This window comes from Polyodon spathula, chromosome 9 (genome assembly GCF_017654505.1).
Source record: "Polyodon spathula isolate WHYD16114869_AA chromosome 9, ASM1765450v1, whole genome shotgun sequence".
In the NCBI taxonomy this organism is placed as follows: Eukaryota; Metazoa; Chordata; class Actinopteri; order Acipenseriformes; family Polyodontidae; genus Polyodon; species Polyodon spathula.
In genome coordinates this window covers 33,537,165-33,546,859 of record NC_054542.1, presented here as the reverse complement: position 1 = coordinate 33,546,859, position 9,695 = coordinate 33,537,165, and positions in this window count along the sequence as shown.

Sequence of the window (9,695 nt, the reverse complement as noted above, 5' to 3'; positions counted from 1 at the left end):
GGGGGGGGTTGTTTAACCACAAGGCTAAAATGTATATTTAAAAAAATACTCGTTATTAACGTTTTAAACCATAGTGGTTTAAATTAAAATAGATTTAGTACATTATGGTATACAGCTACAATATTTGGTACCGCCTGACTTTCAAGGTTAACATTGAATGAAACAACCAACTCATTTTAAGTTGTTTTAGGGTTAATTTCCTGTGTCAGTGTAATTACCTTTTGCGGAAACCACAACTACTTTGGCGATATAGCATAATGGGTATTAACTAACTGCTATAATACTTTCTGTGCCCTAAAGACAAACGCACGACTGCAGAGATTCACTGTAGACATTTCAGTGCACAATAAAATACATAATATCTATTATAGGTAAAAAAATATCTGAGCATTCTCATTGATTCTAGACAATAGGCTCCCTGAACATTAATTCTGCGGCTGATTTTCAAAAATAGAAGGTATTATGTAAATGTTGTCATTGTTTCTGCAAGTTTTCATTAATAAAATGTTACCTGGGTTAACTTTTTTCTGTTGTTTTGTTTTGTTTTTTTTAAGTTTGTAGTCTGCTTATAAAACCAACTTGTAACATTTTACAGTAACAACTCAAAAATTACAAACATATCAGTAATGCTAAATGTCTGTGTAACAGGTTCTGTTACTGTGTGGGTGTCTGCTGAGAAATGAGTGAGACACCGCTCAGTCATCCAGTTTTATTAAATGACACATCGGCAGGTTTAGGGATAGGCGTGCGTCACTTGGGTACGATTGATGATATCCCAGTGTGGATGGACATGCAGGCACACAGAGGTGCTGGAACAATTTTAATAATGGGGGTGCTGAAAGCAGTTTTGAGCAAAACTGTAACTCCTGTATATGATGGAAGCCATGCAAAGCCAGGGGTGCTGCCACACCCCCAGCAACCCTAGTTCCAGCGGCCCTGCAGACACGTGTACATAATTACAAAAATACAAACCAAAACAGTCAAAAACAGCTATAAACAAAGGTGGCCATGCTTGGGCCTTGTGCTATTCCCGCTACACAGGGAGGTCCCTTACCAGGAACTTTCTCCCTAGCACAAAACTAAACAAATTAAATCCCTTGAAATAATCCCTCTTCTAAATACAGAGGGCCCCAGTTAAACACACAGTGGTTGTGTATTTGGTTCAATCACCCTGGATTTACACGCAGTCATGAGGCTTTCCACTGGTAATAACTTTAGGTTCGTCATAACTTTGAGGTTCGACTTAAGTCCCTACACTACTCAATAATGTTTAATCCACAAATATAATATAAAGTACTAACACTGACAAAAACATATACATATCAATGACAAGCATCTGACAACCTTTCACAATGTCTTCAATGTTTTATAAACAGAGCGTATGACATAATATATTTGGAATTTCAAAAGTCTGCAAGAAAGATGAATCCTTAAGCTCTTGTTACACGAGTCAATTTACTAACAATTTTTATCGCCTGCGACCAAATCCGGCCCTGTGTAACACCACTGACAACGTATTGTCAACGTTCTGGCAACTGCCTAGCAACGCGATTGCTTAAATGGACAGCAATCCTACTACAGGCAACAGGTTCCAGGCAATATCCAATCAGAGCACTGGTGTGTGTCACGTGATTCTCTCTGCTACAGTGAGAATAGTTAAAATGGACGGGAAAGCCGCAATTACTGGACTCAGGACAAATAAATACTTCTCATAGAGTTTTATGAAGGTTGGTCAATGTTGGAAGAGTTATTTTTAACAAGTTTTTAAAACTACTTATAATATTGGGTCCAACTGTCGTTAACTGCAGAGGAATAAAAATGTAGCTGCTTTAACTCTGCTAAACCAATGTCCATATTCTGTTATTTCGTTACCTTTTTAAAACTGTTACTCCGCAGGACTGTGCACCGTGTAACAATTTTTTTTTTTTTTTGTTCCTGGGTAGTAATTGTTATTTCCTAATTGCTTATGTCTCAAAAGTATAGAAAATGGCTATTATTCCCCACAAACTTTGCTTTTGTGACCAGGACAGTGATATTTCAAAATATCACTATTTCCAATGGGAATACGGGAAAATGTGTGTCTTTTTGTTCACATAAAGTAAAAAAAAACAACAACATATGAATCCAAATGAACATGTATTTATACTAAAGTAATACAAAAATGACTACAAAAGATTTAGAAGTGAGTAGTTTTTCGAGATTTACGATTATACTGTATTTACAGTATAATCGTAAATCTCGAAAAACTACTCATTTCTAAATATTTTGTAGTCATTTTTGTATTACTTTAGTATAAATACATGTTCATTTGGATTCATATGTTGTTTTTTTCTGAATTTATGTGAACGAAAAGACACACATTTGCCCGTTTTCCCATTGGAAATAGTGATATTTCTCTCTTTTGTAGGCATTTTTGTATTACTTTAGTATAAATACATGTTGATTTGGATTCATATGTTGTTTTTTTCTGACTTTATGTGAACGAAAAGACACACATTTGCCCGTTTTCCCATTGGAAATAGTGATATTTTTAAATATCACTGTCCTGGTCACAAAAGCAAAGTTTGTGGGGAATAATAGCCATTTTCTATACTTTTGAGGCATAAGCAATTAGGAAATAACACTTACTACCCAGGAACAAAAATTGTGTTACATAGTGAACTATGTTAAATTAAACTAATAATTTATTATTATTATGACTGACAATCGCTTTCTGTACATAACTGTGTAATATGTATACACGTAGCATGTAGCATGTAATATATATATATATATATATATATATATATATATATATATATATATATATATATATATATATTAGCTCAAAGAGCCAGCTGCCCTTTACGCTTAGTTTTATCCTAAAACCAGTTGGAACTATTGCATGCGCTATACAATTATCTATAAAGTGTTGATGAGATAGATAGATACATAGATAGATAGATAGATAGAAAGATAGATGGTGTCTGCCAATAAATAAATAAAATATATCGTATTACTCCATATTGTACATGTTCTCAACGCTATAACGATCGTTGTATCGTGTAACAGGTCAAATCCCCTGCGGTGACGTCACTGGCAACACGTTGCTACAATTATGTTGCCAGCGCATTGACTCGTGTAACAAGTCCCTTAAATTCAAATTGGTGTGGATCCAGGGTAGCATGTGTAATTCGCTATAAAACAGCTTGAACATTTTGCTGTTAGTTGGACATATTTACCTGGTCTGTTATTTCTTCTAATCTAAACAAATAAAAATGCCTTGAAGTGTTATGTCCAATAACAATTAAAAATACAAAGCTTTGAATGACAGGCTCATATTATTAACGAGGTTCATGTTCAGCCTCACAGTTTAAAATACAAAATCTACAGAGAGAAGTGCAGGCAAGATAGCAAAAGTGATGGAAACCAAATAAACTTGTGTTTTATTTTTAAACAAAAACAAATAACCCAAATAGGACCGCATAGAGCATTTATACACAGCGCCACCTAGTTTGTTTCACTAAATCAGGTATACAACCTGTCATGCTCAGTATAATACAAAAGCTGCATCTTATCTATGTAAGGCATTTGGCCTTGTATTACAATGTATTACAATTTGTTAGAGTTAAATTGACTTTCCCATATATGGCTATGTTACTGAAGTGAAATTCACACATTCACCACTAGGTGCAGCTGTCGAAACGCAAAACCTGTGTTTGGGGCCAAATTTTCGATCCAGTTAAAACCTTCATAATTGTAAATAACATTGGGGCATGTGTGCATTGGAAGGACATAAGAAAAAGTGAACCCCTGGCGTTGCAGTTTATGTCAATATATGATTGTAATTCGTTCATATATGCACTTTACAGCATCAAATACCTTATAATATCAACTAATTATTTCCTGAACTTTTGATAAAATATATACAGTAATCTCAATCATCATTTACGATCTTAAGAGAGGATATTTTGTGTTGTGATAAATGCCAATGGTGCTCACCTTCACTTTTTTATTTAGATAAAAACATTTACACACAATGGAGCTTAATTGTCACAAGTGTCAGTTGCCATTGTCCTTTTTCCTTACCCAAAGCATCATGGGATACCTTTGTTAGATTTTTTACAAATCTCATGTCCTTTAATAATTCTTGGTCCACTTTCTTCTAAATCTTACTATTTTACAAAAAAAAAAAAGTCTTCTGGGGTTACAATGGTGTCAGATCCATTCAATGAAAGTATGTACCTTTCCAGAATAGGGATGACAGAGGGGAGGTTACACAGCCATTCCTCTGATACTTAGACATTGAGCAACCTTGATGGAAGATGGCAAAAAAAAAGGATCTCCCCTAGGACAGTGAGCACATTAACGAGCTGATATAGGGTGGGACAAATTACTTTGTGTGCTGGAGGCCATTTGTATATGTTGCACACATGTTGCTTTGCATGCTTTCTTTTTGTGCCATTGTTTTATTATCTTTAAATTGTCGGAGGAGAACTATATACAATCAATGTGCCAGAGAACTATTTACATTACATGCCAGGGAACTATTTTCTGTGTGCATAAAATGCCTGTGAGTGAAGTATATACATAGAATACCAGGAAACTATATACATAAAATGCTATAAGAAATAGAGCTGTATTAAACGAATGCCAGGGAAGATAACTATATAAAAAATCCAGGGAAGTGAACACATGTCTTAATTTTTCCGTTACTGCCATAGACAAGCTGGCTAAAATACTAACACTCTGTTAACTGTTCCTCGAACCCCACATTCACATTTTGACCAGATGTGGATTTTCCAAACCCAAATGCAAATAGATTTCACTGTTGCTTCAGTTTCTTTGACATTTTATTTAGGGTAAGTAAGAGATATTTTGAGAATTTCATTTTATTTATTTTTTTTTTGGTTTGTTTCCCACACCGTCTAATGTGATCAACTGAGCAAGTCAGGGGAGCTTAATGGCCTGTAGTTCTGCAGCACGTCTTCAACACAGATCATTTTTAAAAGCTGTGTAGATATTTTAAACTCCCATCTGTGCTGTAAGGCAGCACAGCCATCTCAACACTGCTTTCATCCCTTGTTGTTGGGGTGAGGGGAATCTACTTGCTTTTAGTTGCATTTTTGAAAGCTATTCTACCCTACCTTGACTGGCTGGTGCGCGTTACTATGGAAACAAGAAAAGGGGACTGGTTCCACACTAGTGGCCACTGCAGCCTATGTAAGCTTAAGAGCAACAAAAATTACTCAACGAGCACAAATAATGAGCTGCAATTATGATAATGAGGATCACAATGAGCGCCGCCTGTACATCGGGCAATTTAGCAGCCATACTTACAGCCCACAGGTGAGCTGAGATAGGAGAATAGAGAGTAGTAGGCACTGTATGAGATGTGTGGAGCACAAAAATCAAACCAAACCAAAAAATATGTTAGAGGAAGGGCAGCAAAGTCCTCTTGGCCCACAGATAAGAAAAGAAAAGTTTTCTGAGGAGCTGATAGTCCTTACAACTGAGATCACTCAGCATGAAATTGAGCTATTTGGAAAAGCCTCAGCCAACATCAGTTATGCTACCAAAGACACCACATGGTCCTCTATTGTGGAGAAAATAAATGCTGGTGGTGTTACCAAGACAGTCAACCAGGTGATGAAAATGTGAAATTCAGATATTAGTCTAGGATGACCTGAGGAGTGAGATGATAATCCCTTACCATCGCATACTGCGGCATCCCAGATAAAGTGACCCTGATTCTTGCCCTTCTCCTCCAAAGGATTTCCTGCCTGTCCTCAACAAGAGTCAAGCTTCACTGCATTGGAAGTGTACCACAGCAGCCATCCTGAGGCCAATGACAGGTCTCTGAAGGTGTGGTTTTATACAGCTCTTAATTACTCGCTTCTACAATGGTTTGTACCTTGTAAAAGGTGCAAAGTTTTTGGAGGGTCAGCAATTGCCCAGGTACAAGGCAAAATCCTTACATCTCATTATAATGTTTGCTCCTGCTTAGTATTCCAGATTCCAGCCAAATTCCATGCTCTTTTCTTCATTTGAAAACATTTCGATATCATTTAAATGGATTAATGATGGCAAATTTGACAGCGGGTGTAGAACGGCAGGTGAAACACATTCTTTACATACACCGCATTCCTAGTGGCCGCTAAAGTCCCACTTAACGGCCTCTAAACATGGCTTGAGTGTGCAAAATGCAGATTTTTGCTACAATATGCAGAAGCAAATCTCTTTGGACATATCCTTACGTCAGCCCCTAAGTCACTACTGTTTTTCATTAAAGTCACTGTTATGGAAAGTTGTTGTTTTATATTTTTCTATACAGTATATATGGTGCCATAATTAAAATATAATTCTAGCATAGGATAAGATGATTCCTGTTGTAAATACAGGGAAACATGAATACACTGTTCACTGAAGGGACAGAACATTTGTGACTGCTAAAGAGATGCTGAACAATAAAAATGGGCACTAGATCTTAAGAAGAGCCTCCACTTGTTCCAACTTCAGTATGTTTTACTTGTATTACTAGTAGTTCTCTGCTTACACTGTATTATAGATTTGAATACATTTTATTCTTTCTTCTTTACCAGCATAAGTCAGAATGCATGTGGAGCTCTCTATTAGTAAGAAGCAGGAGGAAAATGAAGTCATTAAACTTTAGTTATATCTGATAAACTGATTATTCAGATTTTTTTTACATGCCTGTAATAACGGTTAGTTTTCAGCTCAGTAATTGACTGATAAAGTGAGTGTTACTTTAATGTCCAGCTTTATTGTTAAGGAGTATATCATTTTTTTTTTTTAACAAACAGGAAATTACATTTGCCACAAATAAGAGTGACAGCTATATCTGATTTCGTACCTTATGCCCTGTGAAGATGTAATCTTAACCACTGAGAAACATTTAAAAACATCTGAGAAAATGAATTTTACATGTTATCTTATGTTTCTAATGAGATACCTGATGCCATCACTTTTATACTAATTTTAATTTAAATGATATATATATATATATATATATATATATATATATATATATATATATATATATATATATATATATATATACACATATATATATGTGTGTGTGTGTGTGTGTGTGTGTGTGTGTATATATATATATATATATATATATATATATATAATATCGTATTCCTTCGAATTTAAGACATACTTTTAAGACTTCTCAAAAATAGCCTATACTAGAGTATAGTGATGCGTGTATTAAAATCGGCAACAAAAGATGTGAATATCCGAGTACTCAAACAGCAACGTGACTGACTACCCAAGAAAAGAGAACAAAGACGTGTGCCTGAAAACACAAGCAACAACGTGACTGACTGACGAGAAAAGACAACAAAGACGCTTCTGCCTGATTTTGAATCATCCATGTTGTACAGGCAGCCATTTTCAAAGACGCGTCATTAGCTTCCTGAGGAATTCAAAGACAAGCTTTTTACAATGTGATCGTGTATGACAAAGAAATAATTAATCTTAGTTATAAATCGCCCTCCCGACCTGTGAGGGCGCTGTGTAAAGGTAACAGAGTGCCCTGGGTTAGGTTAGGTGGAAGTCGGTCATCTAGAAAGTGGGTGGAGCTACCGTACACGAGATCATCGACCCTGAAGGGAAGCGATGTGGCAACCTCGGATTGAAGGAGAAACGGTTGCACTCACTAACCAAGGGGGCGGGATGATGGTATATAAGGGGGCGTAGCGAGGTGATCTGTTCCTTTGTTATGGTTAAGCTGAACTGGAAGAAATCCCTTAAAAGTATCGTGAGTGTTTTGTTTGTTTGACTGCAACCCGTCATTTTGAATCAGTGCGTCACCAGAACAAGATTATAACATTAAAACCGATTTGGATTGTAAACTTTGTTGTCTGTCTTCTGTTTCACAATCACATCATCACTACACCTGCGCACTGTAAACCACTTTGCCACACAATGTAATTTATTAAATCATTGTTCCAAAATTGCTGCTGATTGTGAACTGGTGCAGAGGTGATGCAGTGAAGGATAATCACAGACAATTGTAATCCGGTTTAGAAAGCTTTATTTTCTCTTAATTCAGGTCTGTTGACCAAAAGAATAAACCCTGGCAATACACAACAATGTATGATGCATGGAGCTAATACCAATGGGATTACAGCCCAAATAACACTTTATTTGCCCCACAATAATAAACACGGTCACCAGTCCAGGGTGTGTGTAATAGTGCTTGTGGTGGGTGATAACAGGTATATTTTGTGACTGGTAAAGTGCTGTTCTGGCTCGTGCTGGCCCAAAGCGACAGCTCCGGATACTTGTTAGCTGTCTAGTGATCAACAAACAAGACAATTACTAACAACAGGAAAAACAAACAAACACAAATATTTCAAGTACGCTTTTCAGTGCATCTCACACGGTCCTTCCAGTTTATAACACAAAAACAAGCGAAGGAAAAGATTTACGATTCTCCGGCCCCTTTATGCTATCACGCATGACCTCTTGGTAAACGATTGCAGCTGTCTCTATTGCCTGCAGCTGCTACCTCGTTTACCTTCCAGGTCAATACCTTTCTGCAAAGGAGTCTCGCTTTCTTCCAGGCTGACTGAGTTCCTGAACCAGGAAATTAACTGTCAGGCCAGCCCGTCCAAAGACTTCCCCTTTCGCTACGTAGTGCCCTCACAGGTCGGGAGGGAGATTTACAACCAGAACTCATTATATTTTTGTCACAGTTGTATATAAGGATGTTCTCGTATACACGTCTGCTTTGTCTCTTTGCTCCTCTGACCTTGGTTTATTCTCCATCACCAGGGCGTTCAGCTTTGTGGCTCCCATGCTTACTTTTTATTAAACTGTCTTTCTTTTGAGGTGTTTCTTTTGTAAATTGCTTCAGGACCGCTTCAGCTATGAAAGGCATTATATACGTCCAAGATTGTTGTTGTTGTTGTTGTATTAATGACTTTTAATTTAAAATGTATCATGCGTTGATGGCTGCTGAATTTTTACCACTTCAGTTTCTTCAATGGTGGTTGCAGTTGCAACATTTAAGTGGTACTTTATTTCCCCTCCAGTTGTTCTGTATTAATACTAAATGGATAATATTTGGGATACCATTGCGCTTGTGGGACAGTTTGCTCATTAAAACTCTTTGCATGTATCTAAAAAGAGACAAGAATCTGTTCAGTGATGTGACTGTGGGTTAAACAGACTGGCAATGCACAAGCAACTGCCATTAATCTTTCCAAATACTTGTTGGAGAGTAGTACACTTTTGTTAAAAATATAAAATGCCCAGAAATTACAAATTACAGTCTATCTCTACAGTATATGTGGTATGCACATTTTTAAAAAAATATTTTGAAATACAACTGAAAGGAACCTTTGAATAGTCAGTCAACCTGCAGGTTGCAAAATACTAAAGGTGCGTAACAGCCTTGATGCAGGAAATAACACCACAGATTTTAGATTACAGGAAACTCTTTCCATTTTTACATACTTGATTTAAGTTTTTTTTTATTGCTAAACCAGAGGTTGCAATTCTATGCTTCTAAATGTTACTGTTACAGGATCAGAAACAATTCAAATGGGGTACTATGATCAACAGCATACTTGCCAACATTTGGAAACTGTTCAGTGGGACGCTCGTTTCCGGGGAGGGTATATGCATCATACACATGGGAGGAGTCATATGCAAAAAACACTCATTATCATATAATAGAC